The sequence below is a fragment of the Neovison vison genome, chromosome 7 (genome assembly GCF_020171115.1).
Source record: "Neovison vison isolate M4711 chromosome 7, ASM_NN_V1, whole genome shotgun sequence".
Lineage (NCBI taxonomy): Eukaryota > Metazoa > Chordata > Mammalia > Carnivora > Mustelidae > Neogale > Neogale vison.
This window is the reverse complement of record NC_058097.1, coordinates 525,632-542,570: the sequence shown is the minus strand read 5'-3', so window position 1 is coordinate 542,570 and position 16,939 is coordinate 525,632. Positions and strand designations below refer to the sequence as shown.

Sequence of the window (16,939 nt, the reverse complement as noted above, 5' to 3'; positions counted from 1 at the left end):
GGTAATGCCCCCTGCTCCGCTAACACACTTGACCCACTGGCCCCCAGGAGAACTCACATTCGTGAGAACCTTGATCTTTATTCAATCTAAACACTGTCGATTTTTTAGAAGACTATTACAATCAATGCTGCCCGAGTATTTACAGTTCACAACGCTGGTAAGCGGCATGAGACACCTTGGGACAGTGCTTCCTACGTTAGAAACTCTTCTAACGATGACGCACCTGCGGCTCTCCATCCACCAGACCGACTGGGCCGACCCAAGAATTTGCCTGCAAAGAGTCACTAATAACTTGTTTGCTTTTAATCAGAAAAATACATTATTCTGAATCACCAAATACTTAACTAATTTAGGCAGCATGTTCTTTTTCCTCATTGTAAGTGAAGACCAATATTACACTTTCCAAAAAACCGCAGAGCTCAGCCTCCTGGTGGAAATGGGTTTGGTTCTCCCTCTGACCCCACCGTGTCCTTCTCTCCTGGGCCGAGTCTCCCCAGAGCTGCCCCAATGCCTAGGACAACCAGGTCGAATGCACCCAAACACCCTGGAAAACCACCCTGGACAGCACACCACTACCCCACCTGACCACCAACACCCGCCCTGGCCACACTGGCTTCTTTCTAACCGCTAACCACCCTGCAGAGTGAGAGAAGACAACGCGAGGCCTCCTGTCAGAGACGTCGCAGATTCCTGTTCCGTCAAACCTTATCGCCATTCCCAAGGAACTACTTGAGGTCAAGTCAAAGACACCGCCAAGCACGTTCCAAGTGGCCTGATTCTGTGATGGTGGAGATAAAGGACAGGTCCTGTTGGGTCAGGGACACTCAACCAAGGAAGCGGCAGGAAAGGTTTCTTTCCAATCTGCTAGGAACAATAAAATAGAGTGGACAGCAGGCCTCTGGACAGTCTGCTTTGAAACCACCCGTGCCTGGCCAAGTAGGAAAAACTGAAACAAATCAGGAGGTTTTCTATCGTCCTCAGTGGACTTACCAGAGGAAATACACTGCCCGCCAGTGCGACACTTCTCCCAAGGAGGGGACTCTGTGGCAGAGCAACAATGCCCGTGCTGAGACGGAGAGCAGGTCCTGAAGGAAGCAGCTGCCCCTCCTCTCAAAAACTTTGCCAGCAATTCCCAGGAGGAAGCGCACGGTCAGGGCAGCCTAGCAGAAGACCCCATTCCTCAGCCGCCGGCCGCGTGAGCCGGCCTCCAACGACCAGGAACCCCGCTCGCAGGACGGCAGGGCCGAGCAGAGCCAGGGGAGCGCAGCGCTCCTCCGCGCGCGCGGCACCAGACCCGGTGGCCGGTGCTGGGCTGCCGTGGGCTCCACGCCTCGATGACAGCCGATGCCATCAGGGGGCCGGACAGGAACAGACTTCCTTTGCAGCCCGGGACCCTCGCTCGAGCCCACGGCCGCCCGCCACGGACCTGACGGACGCGCCGCGGCCCAGGGACGCCCCGCACAGCACCCGCAGGGCTGGGCCAGCAGCGCCGAGCCCCCGAGAGCCAACGGGGAGAGCCGGCGCGACGATCCGGCCGCCCTGCACGGAGCCGTGAACGACGGAGGACGGACGGCCGCGGCGGCCGCGGTACTTACCGACCGCATAGCTGAAAGCCGAGGCTGGCGAAGCGGCTCCCGCGTCCGGCAAGGGCGTCCCGGAGCAGTGCTGCGCGCGTCCTGAAACGAGAGAGCACAGGCAGCTCACACACCGCGCGCTCGGCCCGGCCGGTCTCGGCGCCGCGACCCACCGTCTCTTCCTCGCCGCCTTCCTTCGCGTCCCTTAGCTCCACACCACAAACGGGCGTGCAAGAGCTGTGTGGAGCTGCTCTGGGCTATAAAGGGAGCTCTCACCTGATGATCTGCTTTAGGGCCCTATCCTAACGGGAATTTCTGTTCTCAGGATGTTCCCTGGAAAGCGGCGCCCGAAAGGCCGTCAAGGAAAGAACACTCGGGGCGCCTGTTGGTCTCCCTGGAGATGCGGCTTCAGGACTAGGGCCCTGGGGGTCGTTTACAGACTTGTCCCCGCGCGTGGCATCCTCTATGGCTATCCCGTCACACGGTGAAGGGAACGTAAACTGTCCCAGTGACTTGCCGCTGCTGGCCTCTCACGGCACACACCGCCCCCACCTACCCCCCCATGCTCGGCCTCCACTGGAGGCTCCCGCCTCAGCAAATAAATCAAGTGAGCACCGCGGCCTCGCCAGTGAGGAAAGGGAAGACCGCAGCGCGATGTCATGAAGAAAACGGACTAACGCTGTATAACCCCCTGGGAGAGCTCAGAGATCTTCCAGAACAAAACAAGCCAGGAACAGCGAGAAAAAAACAGCATTTCTTCACCACCCTTTCCCTCGAGCCCATCAAAAACAGAGCGTCTGCCATCTGCAAACACATCACAAGGATGGCGTAAGTAAGGCCGTCCCCTCCGTGGGCAGGAGGCAAGGACAAGGCTGTGAGACGCGCCGTCCGCAGAAGGCAGCACCCCAGGTCCGGGCTCAGACTGCCGACCGGCTGGCGCGGTCCCCACCCGCGCTGCGGGCGGGCGCGTGTCCGCGACGGCGCACGACGGTCTCCGGGGGCGCAGGGGCTGCTCACCACCACACAGAAGAGCAGCTTCCGACGTGCAGTATTTGCTTCTACTGACAAGCAACCAGTATGTGTTTAAGCTTTTCGATTTCCTGTTTTTTATTTTTAAAGATTTTATGTATTTATCTGACAGACAGAGACCACGGGCAGGCAGAGAGGAGGAAGCAGGCTCCGCGCTGAGCAGGGAGCCCGCCGCGCGGCTCGATCCCAGGACCCCGAGGCCACGACCTGGGCCGAAGGCAGGCAGACGTTTAACCAGCTGAGCCGCCCCGGCGTCCCTGCTTTTCTATTTTCTGATGAAGACGGTGAAAGAACAACACAGAACGCATGATGAATGTCCCCGCAGACGGCAGTAGCTACCACAGGAACTCCGAGGAAAACTGGAGGTTGTCTGAATCCAAGGTCTCTCACACAGCAGCACTGACACAGGTGGCTCATCCTCTGTGTCCCGGGCGCTGGAGGAGGACGCGGGCCTTCCACGTGTGGCAGCACTCCCCCCCCAGGCTGGGACAAGCAGAAGGGCTCCAGACACCCTCAGAGTCCCCTGAAGGGCACGATCCCCCGGGCAGAGGGCCAGGGCTGCCGGCCGACGGACGCAGAAGCCAAAGCACACGGAGCTGTCTGTGGTCACGCACGAAATTAAAGGCAAACTGGAAGGAGAGCCCAGGTCTCCCAAATCCTGGAGTAAAGGTCTTTTCATTCTAAGGGAAAATATTTTAGTAGTTGACCCCATTATTTCTGGAAGGCAACACGAATTAAGAGCCTCCAAAACATTTACGCCTTTTGGCAGAGTAAGCTCCGCTCTGGGGCGTACACAGCGAAGAAATGTTCTAAGAGAGCAAGACGGTCTCACGTGGCACCCACGTTCCCATCGCGACTCCCACCGAGGCAGGGGTAAAGCTCCATTTTTGGACAGACGGGCCAGACACACCTTTTACGTCAGAACCGCAGCTACAGTGGTTCAAGGAGCATGTTCCCAGCCCAGAAACAGAGATCGGTGGGGACAGGATAAGCCAGTACCCAACGCAGCTGAGGGGGCGGAGAGAGCACAGGAAGCGTTCAACAGACGGGGCACCTGCCCACCCACGTCTGAGGGCCAGGCCAGCCCGACACATGGACGCCCCAAGAATCCAGGCAGAACAATGGCCAGAGGTGCCCACCGATGACACTGGCGATACGGATGAGACAACACACACAAGTGCTGAGGAAATCTGTTTCATACAACCTGTGTAAGAAAATACACTTTTTTTTTTTTTTTTGAGAAAAATTAGGAAATACTTTTACCATTAATTGTGGTTACCTCTGAATAGTGTAACGGTGCAAGATCTTAAACTCTTTCTATGCTTTCATATCTCACTAATTCTTTTTTTTTTTTTAAAGATATTATTTATTTCAATCACAAGTAGGCAGAGAGGCGGAGAGAGAGGGGGAAGCAGGCTCCCCACTGAGCAGAGAGCCCGATGCGCGGCTCGATCCCAGGACCCCGAGATCATGACCTGAGCCGAAGGCAGAGGCGCCCCATATCTCACTAATTCTTATGAGGAGCTGGGCACTACATAAGGACTAGAGAAAAAGCTTTTTAGAAAGCTCCAAAAAAGAATGAAATCTCACAGAGCACCCGGTGGCTCGGTCAGTTCAGCGTCTGCCGTCGGCACAGGTCACGGTCCTGGGGTCCTGGGTTCGAGTCCTGATCCCTGCTTGGTGGGGGTCTGCTTCTCCCCTGGCCCTCTCCCTCTCATGCGCTCTCTCTCTCTCAAATAAATAAGTAAAATCTTTTTTAAAAAGAAAGGAAAATGTTACCAGTGAAGAAACGGGGCAAAGTGACAAGGGAACCCTCCATGTTATTTCTTACAGCGTGTGAATGGACAATGATCTCCATTTTTAAAGAGCCTAATACTGGCAATTCCGCGCGGTCTGACCTCGTATTAACTCCCTTAGTGTTCACAACAGCTCCCTACGGTCAGGGTCCTTCTTCTCCCCACGCTAGAGATGAGAGGTCTGAGCCCCCACGAGGAGCCCCACGTGAAGCGGGGGGCAGCTCTCCCACGCAGGCCGGCCGGCTCCACAGCCGGACCCACGAAGCCGGACGCGGGAGCAGGAAGGCACACGGAGTTCTCACAGGCGGGAAGAGTGGTCATGCCTGGATGGCTCAGTCGGTTAAGCGGCTGACTTCAACGCAGGTCATGACCTTGGGGTCCCAGGATCGGGTCCCCATACTGGGCTCGGCGCTCAGCAGGAAGCCTGCCCCTGTCTCTGCCCCTCCACGTGCTCGCTCTCTCCCTCTCAAGTACGCAAAGTCTTGACCAGAAAAAAATTTTCTTAAAATGCAGCCTTCAAGAACTCAAGTGGGACAGCGAGCCCTCAGACCTGGCCTCAGGCGAGGCCTACTTTAAAGCTCACCTTCGTGGCAGACGGAACAAACGGAACAAACGGAATTCTGCGGGGCCACGAGCTACCGGCGTCGCTGCCCCGATGGTGCCCAGCGCGGCATGCGTCCCAGACCTCCCTCTGCTGTGGGGCCACCTGCCACCTGCCGTCGGGGCTACAGCCGGGCCTTGGCTGCCTCCCAGGATCAAGCGGGGGACTCCTGAGGGCTTTTTCTGTTTTATGACGGGGGCTCTTTGTCACTGCTTTCTTGGCTGGACCGGCAGAGAGGGCCCGCTCAAGGGAACGGAGGCGCTGAGCAGACAGCAGACAGGCGAGCGTGGCCAAGACACGAGAAGGAATGCGCCGCTCAGCTTCTGTCCTCCGTGCAGTGCTTCCCTTCCGCTGAAGAACAAGGCAAGCCAGGAACAGAAAAACCAGTGCTCCAAGGCAACTCTCTTCACGCCCCTTACCAGAAGAAAGCGCAGGAGTCAGTGCAGAACGAGAACAGAACAGGTGGTCGGGCCCACGTGCCCCCTCTGGACACCTGCGCAGCAGGAGCCAACACCGCATCCCGACTCACCAAGGTCCAGGGAGGACGGTCTCACGTTCAAACTGCCAAAGCCAAGGAGATGACGGAAATGAGTTTTTTAAATAAACGTATGTGTAGCCATAAAGAAACTCAAAAAAGGGAAACTCTGCAGACCAGAAACTGGGAACTTCTCGAAAATCAGGAGGATAAACGCGTGAAATCAAACTCGAGAAAGTGACCAGGAGCACACCGCGAGAACAGGCCCTGACAACCGCAGGACGTGGACCGGGCTGGGCCACACCAGCTGTCCCTTCCCTGGCAGGAGCAATCCAGACCCACCAACCGTCCCCCAGCGCACACTCACTTTCTCTTCTTTTAAGGTTTTATTTATCTGAAAGCGACCGAATGAGCGGGTGTGTGTGTGTGTGTGTGTGTGTGTGAAGCTGACTCCCCACCAAGCAGGAAGCCCTATGCGGGGCTCGATCCCAGGACCCTGGGGTTACGACCCGAGCCAAAGGCAGATGCTTAACCGAGTGAGCCACACAGTGGTTCCACAATAAGTCCACAGGCCCCCCAGCGCCCGGACTCCCTACCCACCCTCAGGGCAATACACACACACACTGAAATCACGACTAACAAGGACCGAAAACAACTTTCCTGAGTGTGCAAGTCAGGAAACAGCACCAGCGGCTCCTGCTCAGAGCAAACTCCTAGAACTCCAAAGCAGCATCACACCCTAAAGGGCGAAACTCAAAAGACACATGCCTATGCTGTTATCGGCCCGTGCGCTGCTGACCTCTCCATTTCGCGACGGGGTCGTGGGCACTGGACACACAAAAATAACAGAAACCAGGGCAGCAACTGCTCCACCAGATTGGTGTGAAGCTCCAACAAAATGAGGACTTACTTCTCTGCGTTCTCTCAGAACCCTTACCTGTTCTCCTCCTACAACATCAACAATCTGAGGACAGACTACAGGACACTGGGGACCAGACGCCTTCTGCTGAACAGGAACTCGGTACCAGACGGGGTTCCCTTCACTGCACGCAAGTGCTCTCTAGTCCCGTCCCAGGACAGCAAGACTTGCAGCGACAGAGCTTAACAGAAGCGACGAAGCCATCCCGCCAGGGACAGAGACAGGAAACCCAAAGCCACCTGCCACCAAACACAGCAAAAGCTTGAACCTTTGCTTTGAACTTGAAAAGCTTGAGCTTTTAAACGGGACTGTTCAGCTACAAAACTCACCTCGAAAAAGGAATATAAAACCCAAAAAGATACAAAACACCGTGAGAGCAAATAAATGACACAATGCGGCAAGGCTGCAGGGTCGAAGGCCGGCAGACAGAATCGGCTGTACGTCCACGCACCAGCAAGGGACAATCCGACAAGGAAATCAAGGAAGCAACACCTTTTACAACAGCATCAAAAAGAACTAAATACTCGGGGACAGAGGTAACCGAAGAGGCGAAGACTTGCCCAGGAGGCGCGCGCTGCCGGCACAAACTGAAGGCGGCCTGGGCAAGTGGTCAATGCGCGGCTGCCGGCCTCCCCGTGGTGAAGACGGCACTCGCCGCGGAGAGCCCCAGATTCTGATGGAATCACAAGTGCTTTCCTGTCAACATCCTATCTACTGCAACTCACACAACTATCGAAGTTTTCCAGGGTTTTTTTTTTTCTTAAAAGGGAGATTTTCTGGGACACCTGCCTTCACGTCAGGTCATGATCCCAGGGCCCTGGGACTGAGCCCCGCATCGGGCTTCTGGATAAGCAGATAAGCAGATAACCAGAAGCTTCTCCCCTGCCTGTGTGCTCGCTCACTCTCTCTGACGAGTAACTAAAATCTTTAAACCAACAACAACAAAGGGAGTAAGACTTGAGAATCCATAAACCAAGTCAGTTCTAAATGTTTAAGATTCCTCAGCGCCAACCTAACCTTGTTTCCTCTAAGAATACACCTTGGCTCCGGCGGTTAAGCGGCTTCGGCTCTGGTCCTGATCCCGGGGTCACGGTACTGAGCCCCACGTCGGGCTTCCTGCCCCGCGGAGAGCCTGCTTCTCCCTCTCCTACTTGTGCTCCATCTCGGTGACAAATAAATAAAACCTTAAAAAAAAAAAACAAAACAAAGAATACGTGCCTGTCGGGGCGCCCAGCGGGGCCGCCGTGGAGCACGCGTTCTCGCTCCCGTTCTGAGCTCCAGCACCAGGCCGCTGCAGAGATGACTTCGCAACAAAATCCTAAAAAATAACTCACCCTTTTCCGTCAACGTACTCTTCCCCGCACCCCCCAGAACAGGAGCCCGAGGCAATACTTTGTCGAGTTTAACCACTAAGATGCAGAGAACGATGCACAGGCGGGTGGGGTGAGGGGGGGCCTGCGCAGCCCGGACCACCCCGCGGCAGCAGCAGCCAGGTCTCGGCGGAGCGTGGCCTGCCGCCGGGAACCAACGACGTACCCGGGGCTCCGCGCTGCAGCCCCAGCCCACCCAGCCCCGCGGGGTTGCCCACTCACCTGAAGCGGTATTCGCCAGCCCCCCGGAATGAAAGGAACATCACCAGAACCAATTAAACGCTTTCCTAAGACAAACAAAAGGAACTTACTCCTCGTCTGGCCCCTTTCCCGATCTCTGTCTGGAAGGCATGTGAGTGTGTGCTGACGGTCCCCTCCACTGCCACCTTCTCCGCAGTCACACATGGGCCACCGCGTCCTCCCAAGCCACGCCCCAGGCTCTCAGCAAAGCCTCGGGCCAGCTCTCAGATCCAGCTCTGTCGCCCGCTGACCTCGACGCACTCTCTGGCCCCAGGACCCCGCTCCAGGCCGCTGCCACGTGAGCGCCGACAGCACAGGTGACAGAAGACGGAGACCAGCAGGCGGGCGCCGGCGACGCGCCCGGAGAGCGGCACCTTGTCCCGTCCGCGCGAGCTCTGATGCGTCCCCGCGTCTGCAAGGGCTCGGGCACAGCACGGTGGCCCCGCCGCTACCCCGGGCCGTGCCCTCCCAGCACCTCACTAACGCGCGCCCTAACCCCGCTGCAACAGGACCACCTCCGAGCGTCCGTCTGACCTTCTGAAAGGCTGAGTCCCGTGCCTCAAAATTAGGGTCCCGCTCAGGCTCTCGAGCGGTCACCCCCAGCACCCCCCACCCCGCGCACGCCCAGCTCCTGGAGCCCCCCACAACAGCAAATACTGCACGAAGCTGGGGTCCGAGGCCACACCGCACGCCTCACACCCCAGGGCAGGCGCCGCCCTCCATCCCCAGAGCGGGCTGGCGCTCACCCGGCCGGGCTTCTCAGCCGCGCTGCCCTCCCGCTGACTCGACCACCACTCGGTTCCACAAGGACCTCTGCCTCCTGCACCTGCTCCTCCCGGCTCTCTCCGGGCCACCTCCCCCGCCGCCGCGGCCGGTGTCCCCGCGCTGCAGCTCGCAGGGCCCCGCGAGCGCACAAAGTCCAACCACGGCAGAGACGCGCGCAGGCCCACATCCCGGGCAGAGGGGCCCTCGAGCCGGCCGGGACAGCTGCACGCTCTGCCCCCGCTGGAGGGCCAGGGTGCAGACAACCCTCCAAGGCGGACACCTGCTGCCCGCCGCACCCGTCGCGATGGAAAGCCACCTGACGAGTTCGGTGACTCCAGCTTCTCTTGTAAACACACCCACCTCCCTACGGCCCCTAACCGAGCACAGTCTCCACCATCTCTCCGCTCCTGTGTCCTCCTCCAGCCGAACACACCAACCAACCCATTCCCCACACGGCTGAAACCTGAACCTGGCATGTCTGATTCACCTCTCTCACACCTGCGGGGGGGGGGGGTCCCCTGGACTAACAAGGAACATGTAGGAATGTGAGGGTTCAAATTGCAAACCCAGAGCAAGAAACATTTTACATCACGATGCGAGATACACATACGTACCAATGCACAACCGAAGGGAAGTCTTTACAAAACAGCCCTTCTGCTGTGCAAAGCCCCCAGTGTTTTCTAGTGCCTCCTAGGTGGGCTGCTGGTTTGGGCTGGTTTTTAAAGAGGGTGCCGCCTACCAAGCTGACCTCAGGACCCATCGTGTGGCAACCCCCTAACGGAAAGCCACAGGGGCACAGGCTCTAAACGATGCTGTCCTGGGCTACCTCCCCGGCACTTCCAAACTTCCTCCAGTTTCCAGGAAACTCGGCTGCACTCAGAGGCGGCTCCCTCCTCTCCTCTGTGCCTGGGCAAGCGCCTGTACATTGCTCAGCATCACACCTTAGTCCTGACTTCCTCACACAGCCAGGACTCAGGCACTGGTGCCCACTTTCCCGGCAGGCTGCTGTCCCCAGGAAACGTTCCCCGACTACCCCCCCCACCCATGCGGCAGCCTGTCCCCCGGGTCCCGCAGAGCCCAACATCAGACCCAGGTCACACGGCACACACTCCAGCCCAGGGCCCGGGGCAGAGGAGACCCTGCGCTCAGAGGGGTAAGGACGCACCACCCGCCGCAGCACGGGTGAGCCTGGAAGCGAGGGGACCTCGAGAGGCCACAGGGAGTGTGGTCACCGCGAACCTCCACGTTGCCTCTGAGCACCTGTGCCCTTTCCGGGCAGCTCACACATTCTCTGACACAGATGAAGCCTCACCTTGAACACGTGTCGTTTACAGACAAAGTCCTTCAGAAATGAAGAATACGAAAAGGAGCAAGGCTTCCCCAGCCATATTGCACCGTAAGCTCCCCGAGTGAGTGGCCGTGCCAGGCCACCTCCTGACCACAGGCCACTCGTCTTGAGCCCCGTGGCCCCCCAGAGCTCTCTCACTCTGCAGCACCTACAGATCCGTGCACACCCCCAAGTGTCCCTTCGCCTCTTCCTGGAGTTACCGGTTCCCGACAGCACAGAAACACCTCCGCGTGCCACGTCACACATGACTTTTCCCCCAGCTCACGGCCACCTAACCAAGCTTTCCAAAGAGACTGTTACCAAACGGAAAGGAAACAGGTCACTAGCCCCAACTCAAGCAAGATTAAGCGCCCACCTGAGGAGCAGGGAGGGAGCGAGACAGGGAGGAATGGGGAGGGCCGGGCTGTGCGCACAGGCCTGCACAGAAGGGCCAGACGCGGGGGAGAGCCACAGCCAGGCCCGCGCCCCGAAGGAGGACGGGGCGGCGCGCTCCCTGGCTCTTCTCTCCAACCACGGAGCCTGCGGGGGGAGACCCACACGGGAGGTGCCTCCAACGCAGACGCTTCCTGGAATTTTAGGAACCCCCCCCCCGCCCCCACTACATGGAAACAAAGGGCCTAAACTGCAAACAGGCCAACAGGCGCCCGAGGCAGAACGGGGCTGCGGGGACCGTGCGCGGGGCCTCAGAGACCCCAACCCCGTGCTGTCTCCCCTGTGTCCCGCCCCCAGAAACGTGGCAGTCCGGCCACTCGGGGAGGGGGGAGGTGAGGACAACAAAATTGGTATTTTTGTGAAATGCTTCCCAAGCCACTCTAACAAAGAATCATGGACCCCAACCCCACGATGCAATCACGGAAATAATCCGCAGAAAGCAGTGTTGCTCAAACTCGGGAGTTCTCGCCACCCTTCCCTTTGAAATAAGCTGAAAAGGCCTCGTGTGAGGAAGAGGCCGTTGCCATGACAAGATCCCACCAAGTCCCAGGAGCCCGGAGTGGCCGGGCCGCAGCAGGACCCGCGCCCCCGGCAGCAGGCAGGAGGCCGCCCATCGGGCAACAGGACCCCAAGGGGAACGGGTCGGCTGCCACACCCCACGACATTGGGGTCCTGGGCCCGAGTCTGCTCTCCAGGACAGGATCAAAGCCTTCCTTCCTAAAGGCGAAGTCAGACTCGTGGTGGGTGAGGAGGAGAATCGAAAGTCTTCTGGATCCTGGCCGTCCGAGGTGTGAGCGTTACCTCCTGCTGGGGTCCTGGGTTTGGGGGGACGCCCACCCTGAGCACCGCACCGACGTGCGAGAGCTAGGGAGCCGCGGGGGGCGCGGGGGCAGGACAGGCCCTCTGCCGGGGGCCCAGCGCCCGCGTCCCGCCCCCAGCGCACCAACCCTCACAAGCCAAGCTGCCGTCAGCGCTGTCGGTTCGAGGAAGGACGCGTCTCGACGCAATTTCAACACGCGAGCGCCGCCCCCAGAGCTCCAGAAGGACGCGTGCGCTACCACGGGGCCATTCGAGGACGCGCTTGCTGCGGACAGGGACGCCGGCCCAGCCCCACGCACCCTCCGGCCAGCCTGACAGGAGCCACCGCAAGCACAGGAGGGGAGGCTCCACTCCGAAAGTGGAGCAACAGTGTCTTCTACTGATGAGAATCTCAGCGTGTCCTCGATTTGACTGAAGTGAGCAGGTCGCCCTCATCAAGCAGAGAAGTCCCCACAGAAAGACACAGCTTTCTGACAGCAAGCGTCAGACCGGACCCTCCGACCACGGCGGCCGCGGGTGCGGAGAACAGAGCAGGACGGGCACTCGGCGGACGACGAAGGCCCAGCCCAGGAGGAGGGACTGAAGTGCAGATCCGCGCGCAGGAGCACGGGGCAAGCAACGCCTTCGCTCTGACCTACCCCGAGCAGTCCTACACGCGGATTCCTTCAGAACGAAGTTCAAGTTTGTCTTCAACACTGGTAACTAGGTGTAGGACGCTTGCCACCGAGAAAACTCTGGCCACATATTTGTTTCAATAAAGTGATTATAATTATCTTAAGTGATGAGCAAACCCTCAAGCGAGACGTCCTGGAGGGAGGGTCAAACGACGGCACTCCTGAAAAAAAAAAGCGGTGTTTAGGTGGACTGACTTGCCAACTCTAACTGAACAAACTTCGGAATTTAACGAACATTTATTCAACCGTATCTTGAAAGAGATGTGGGGAGGGGTATGGAGAGACCGTGAGCTGGCACACTGAGCGCCGGCCACTCCCCGCGAGGTGACGCGCAAGCAAGGAGCAGGACACACGGAGAACGCCGCCCAAATCTAACTCCACTCACACACCACCGTTTTCGAAAACTGTGGCAGAAACTACCTGAGATGCCTTAAGGTGAGGCTCATAACCAAACACATAGCTCACACCTCTGCTCTGAACAAGCGTCACCTTGCAACTCTGGGGACAGGACACGACTCTGACTCCACGAACTGAAGACGGCGCTTACGTCCAGAGAACAGAAGTTCAAGGCTGCAAAACATCTCTCGCTTATACACCAGGAAGTGGAACAGCTTGCCCTGAACACCGGGTCCCTCCCTGTGACGTATGCGACAACCAACAGGGCCACGGAGGTTGCCACGTGCCTCCTGCAGCGCCCCTACTCTAGGCTGTGCACGCTGCCCGCAACCCCTCCCACTCCTCCCCGCCCCTCACCTGGTGGCCCACTAACCCGCCGCCACCACTGTCCCCTCTGAGCAAACAGCCCCCAAATCTTCTCCCTCAAATGTGGCATCTCTCCGGAGATCCCACACGTCCGACACGGGCACGCCGCTGGCGTAGCAAACTCACGCTCTCAGCCCCAGGCCTCCCTGACCGCCCCCACCCCACCCCACCCCACCCCACCCCACCCCACCGCCCCCCCTCCTGGCCACACCGCCGCGGCCCCCTGGAAGTTCCCGGCCCCTCTGCGCCCGCTGCACCCTCGGCCCCCAATCTCCCACGGCAATGCACCACCATGCCGCGGCCTATTTTCCTGAAGGTCCACATGAGGCAAGCGAGGACCAGAGGCCACAGAGTCTCACGGCCACGGCCCAAAGCCTCAGGTTGCCGCTGTGTCCACCGACCTGCAGAAAGAGAAGTTCCCGGATACGAAACACAGAATGAACAGGCACAACTCAGCTGCATTTCTAGGTGCCAGCAACAGCCCGCGACAGCCTCCAACAAACAGTGTCCCCAGGACGGGCGCGCGGAGGAAGCCCGAGGAGGTCCTGGATCAGGACACGGAGCACCGTGGGCCGGCGCGTGAGGTCTGGCCGACTGGCACCCACAGGGAAACGAGAACACTCCGCTCCCACCTCACAGCGCACACCAAAACCGGCGTGGGACAGACAGGCACAGCGTGTTCAGGAGGCACAGGAGGCATCTCTATACCCTGGGGAGAGGGAGAAGTTGCCGAATCAAGACAGACAAGGTCGCGGCGCACGGTTTGGAAGACACAGTCCTGCAGAAGCTGGCACAGCCCTTCAAAAGGACTCATGTCCCCCCACTGGAGAATAATGTGCCTTCTAGTCGTCACAACGGTACCTATCACAACAGAATGTACTTTTTTAAATATTTACTTATTTTTTAAAAGATTTTTTATTTATTCATTTGACAGAGATCACAAGTAGGCAGAGAGGCAGGCAGAGAGAGAGGAGGAAGCAGGCTCCCCGCTGAGCAGAGAGCCCGATGCGGGGCTCGATCCCAGGACTCTGAGATCACGACCCGAGCCGAAGGCAGAGGCTTTAACCCACTGAGCCACCCAGGTGCCCCAAATATTTACTTATTGAAGCAAACTCTACACCCAATGTGGGGCTCCACCCCACAACCGCCAGACGGAGACGGAGAGAGTGGATGCTCTTCCGAACGAGCCAGCCAGGCGCCCCCCGTGACCCCTCGACGGCTCCTCCTTCCACGATCCCTCTGCGGCAGGCCACCCTGCCCGGTGACAGTTCGCCCACCGCAGGGCGTCCCTCCTGAGCCCTGCGGCCCCACGCCCTCAGTCTACGTGGCGTCCCCGGCACAGTCCGCCTCACGAGGGCGGCTCCGCTCACCCCGTCCTCTCCGCTCTGTCGGCAGGCGGCGGCCGGCGGCCCCGTCCTCGGGCCCCACCGCTGACTCCCGCTCTCTCCCTCCCCCACCTGTCGCTACCTCGTCGGCCCCCGCAGTCGCTCGTGAAGACGTATCTCACGGCCCGTGTCCGGCAGAGATCCCAGACGGCCCGGGACGCTGTCAACGGACAGCAGGATTTCTGGAAAGAACCCTTTTTTCTGCGCGGCCATCTCAGCAGCGGGCTTACGCCGGTCCGCAAACCCTGTCGCCGGCAGACGAGCCGTCACCCGGGCGTCCCTGCTCCGCGCACAGAGCGCAGCTCACGGAGGCCGGGGACGCGCGGGGCTGTCCCAGCCCTGGCCTCGGCCACCGCCGCCTCCGCCCCGTGCGGGCCTCCGCCTGTCCTCTGCAGCTGGGGGTCAGCCAGGCCCTGACCTCCCCCGTCTGTGACCGTCCTTCATGGCGTCTTCGTCCCCAGAAGCCTGTCTCGTCTGCGCTGCGCCTCCGCTCAGTGCAGCCGCCTTCGGCCGTGGCCTCTGCCGGGCCTTCTGGACCGGGAGCTGCGGCTCCGCCTGCGCGTGCACGTCCCGCCGCGCCACGGGCGGCTCTCGGGACAGAGGCGGCCTCCCTCCTCCGACCTCCCGAACCGGCCGGCGCGGCCCGAAGCCCTCGCAACGCAGCGTCCTCGCCTCCCTCAGCCTTCACGGAACCCAAGAGGCCGGGCGCGGCTGGGGCCGAGGCTCTGGCTCACGGGACGGCGGCGGCCGGGGCCGGCTTCCACGCACACCCGTCCAAGACCACGGCTGCCCCGCTTGCTCTCGGCCGCGGGCGCACCGCAGCGGCGCGTCTGGTGTCCTTCAGGGACGCGCGCTTGGCGCTCACCGCCGGGCACACCGGCGCGAGAGGCTTGCCCCCGCCACGGCTCTCCGCCTCGGCTCAGTCCCCCCCAGCGTCGGACCCCGAGGGGCGGCACGGAGACTCGCTCTCACCGAAGCCGTGGGGCCCCTGCAGGCAGTGACTGCGCTAACCTGCCGCGCCTCGGGAAGCGGAGGCCCGAGGAGGCGACAGAGATGCGGGACACATACGTCTTTCAGGGACGTTCACGGTCTCCCAGCGGCGGTTTCTGGCGCCCCACAACGGTCAAGCAGCCACTGATCACAGATGACCACAAGGAAAAACCCGGAAACAGTCTGAAACACCGTGAGGGGTGCCCACAGCACACAGGGAGGGACCCAAGTGGGGTCCCAAATGCTGTCAGAAGAACGGCCCTGGGGACGCCCGGGAGGCTCAGGGGGTTGGACGACGGCCTTCGGCTCAGGTCATGATCCCGGAGGCCTGGGATCGGGTCCCGCATCGGGCTCCCAGCTCCACGGGGAGTCTGCTTCTCCCTCTGCCCTTCTCCTCGCTCCTGCTCTTTCTCACTGTCTCTCTCTCAAATAAATAAATAAAATCTTTTAAAAAAAAAAGAAGAAGAAGAAGAAGAAGAAGAAGAAGAAGAAGAAGAAGAAGAAGAACGGCCCTGGGAGACCCGCTCCACACAGAGCGGCCAGAACCTTCCGTTTCTACCACATGGTCTCTGCAAGCGCGGGTCAGCACAGTGTGCCGGGACGCGCGCGCGCGCACACACACACACACACACACACACACGATTAAAAGCCAGCAACACTGAGTTAACAGTCTTATTTCAAAGGGGATAAAAGCGGGTATATCGTAGCCACTGCAAAGGAGAAGAGACGAGTGACCAAGTTCTCCGCGTGCGGCTGGGTCTGAGACACGCGTGAGAACGTCCGTCTGAACGACAGCCTGACACTCACAGGACCGAGCCTCCCAACCGGGACTGTGACCATGACCACGCGACCAACAAAGAGGAGCCTGTTCGCTCCTGTGCCAACACGGGGCACACGCAACACCCAAGGTGCCCCAGCGAAAGCTCCGTGACCCTCCGGCCCTGTAAACTGCTCCCATCCCAAGCGATCGCGGCTGGACCCGGCTGCGAGCCACAGGCGGGGCCCAGACGGGACGGCCGGCTGCGGGAGGGAGGCCACGCCGCTGCACACGCAGCTCTCGGAGCACACCAGCACCCGCGGCGGCTTCACAACCTCGCGTCGCCACAGCGACCCCAGGGGCAGCCACTCGTGGAAAGCTGCTTTCCCGGGTTTTCTTCGTAAAAGCTTTCCTGAAGTCCTCCCAGATCTGAGCCTGACGGTGTATCTGTCGGCAGATTTCAAAGCAATGTATTCCAGTTAAACTACTACAAATTCAAAGTCTAAAAGGTAAGAATCCTTGCGCTGGAAGCAAAATCAAGACCGACTGTGACCAAGACCCTAGAAATGCACTTTCTGGAAGTGATAAGCATTAAGTCACCACCATGTGGAGAGTCAGGCCTGAAGTGTCCTTGGTGAGCACAAAGGGTCCAGGACCCACCCAGGACAGGAGCTGATGCCCACAGGGGCCGGCACCTTGGAAAAAATACCAGGTGACGTCTATGCTCTCCTCACCCAGGACTTCCACTCCGCATTTTGCTGAAGTCCTCTCAAGTGTTTAATGCATTACTGAAAACTCTGTTTTGGGGTGTGATGGAGTAGTACCCATGCAGGTCCCACTGGGAAGCTGTCTCAGAAAGCTGCCTATCACCAAGAGAGTGAGACCCTTCCATTACACAGAGTTTTGCTCAAAATTCTGTCACTGTCTCTGCAGAAACAGCTTATCCAGACACACTGTTTTGGTCTGTCTGCACTCTGTCTCTCTCTCATTTCCTCCAGGTCCT

The 16,939-nt window shown here is 59.4% G+C and overlaps 1 protein-coding gene across 4 annotated transcripts in view; it reads right to left on the bottom strand.

The window, feature by feature from the left end:
• Positions 1 to 16,939, bottom strand: part of ANKRD11 (ankyrin repeat domain 11) — a 172,194-nt gene that overhangs the window by 107,913 nt on the left and 47,342 nt on the right. For all 4 annotated transcript variants that reach the window (XM_044255538.1, XM_044255540.1, XM_044255539.1 and 1 more), the window contains exon 2: positions 1,596 to 1,676. The gene's annotated coding sequence lies outside the window, so the exon portion shown is untranslated. The remainder of the gene's footprint in view (positions 1 to 1,595; positions 1,677 to 16,939) is intronic.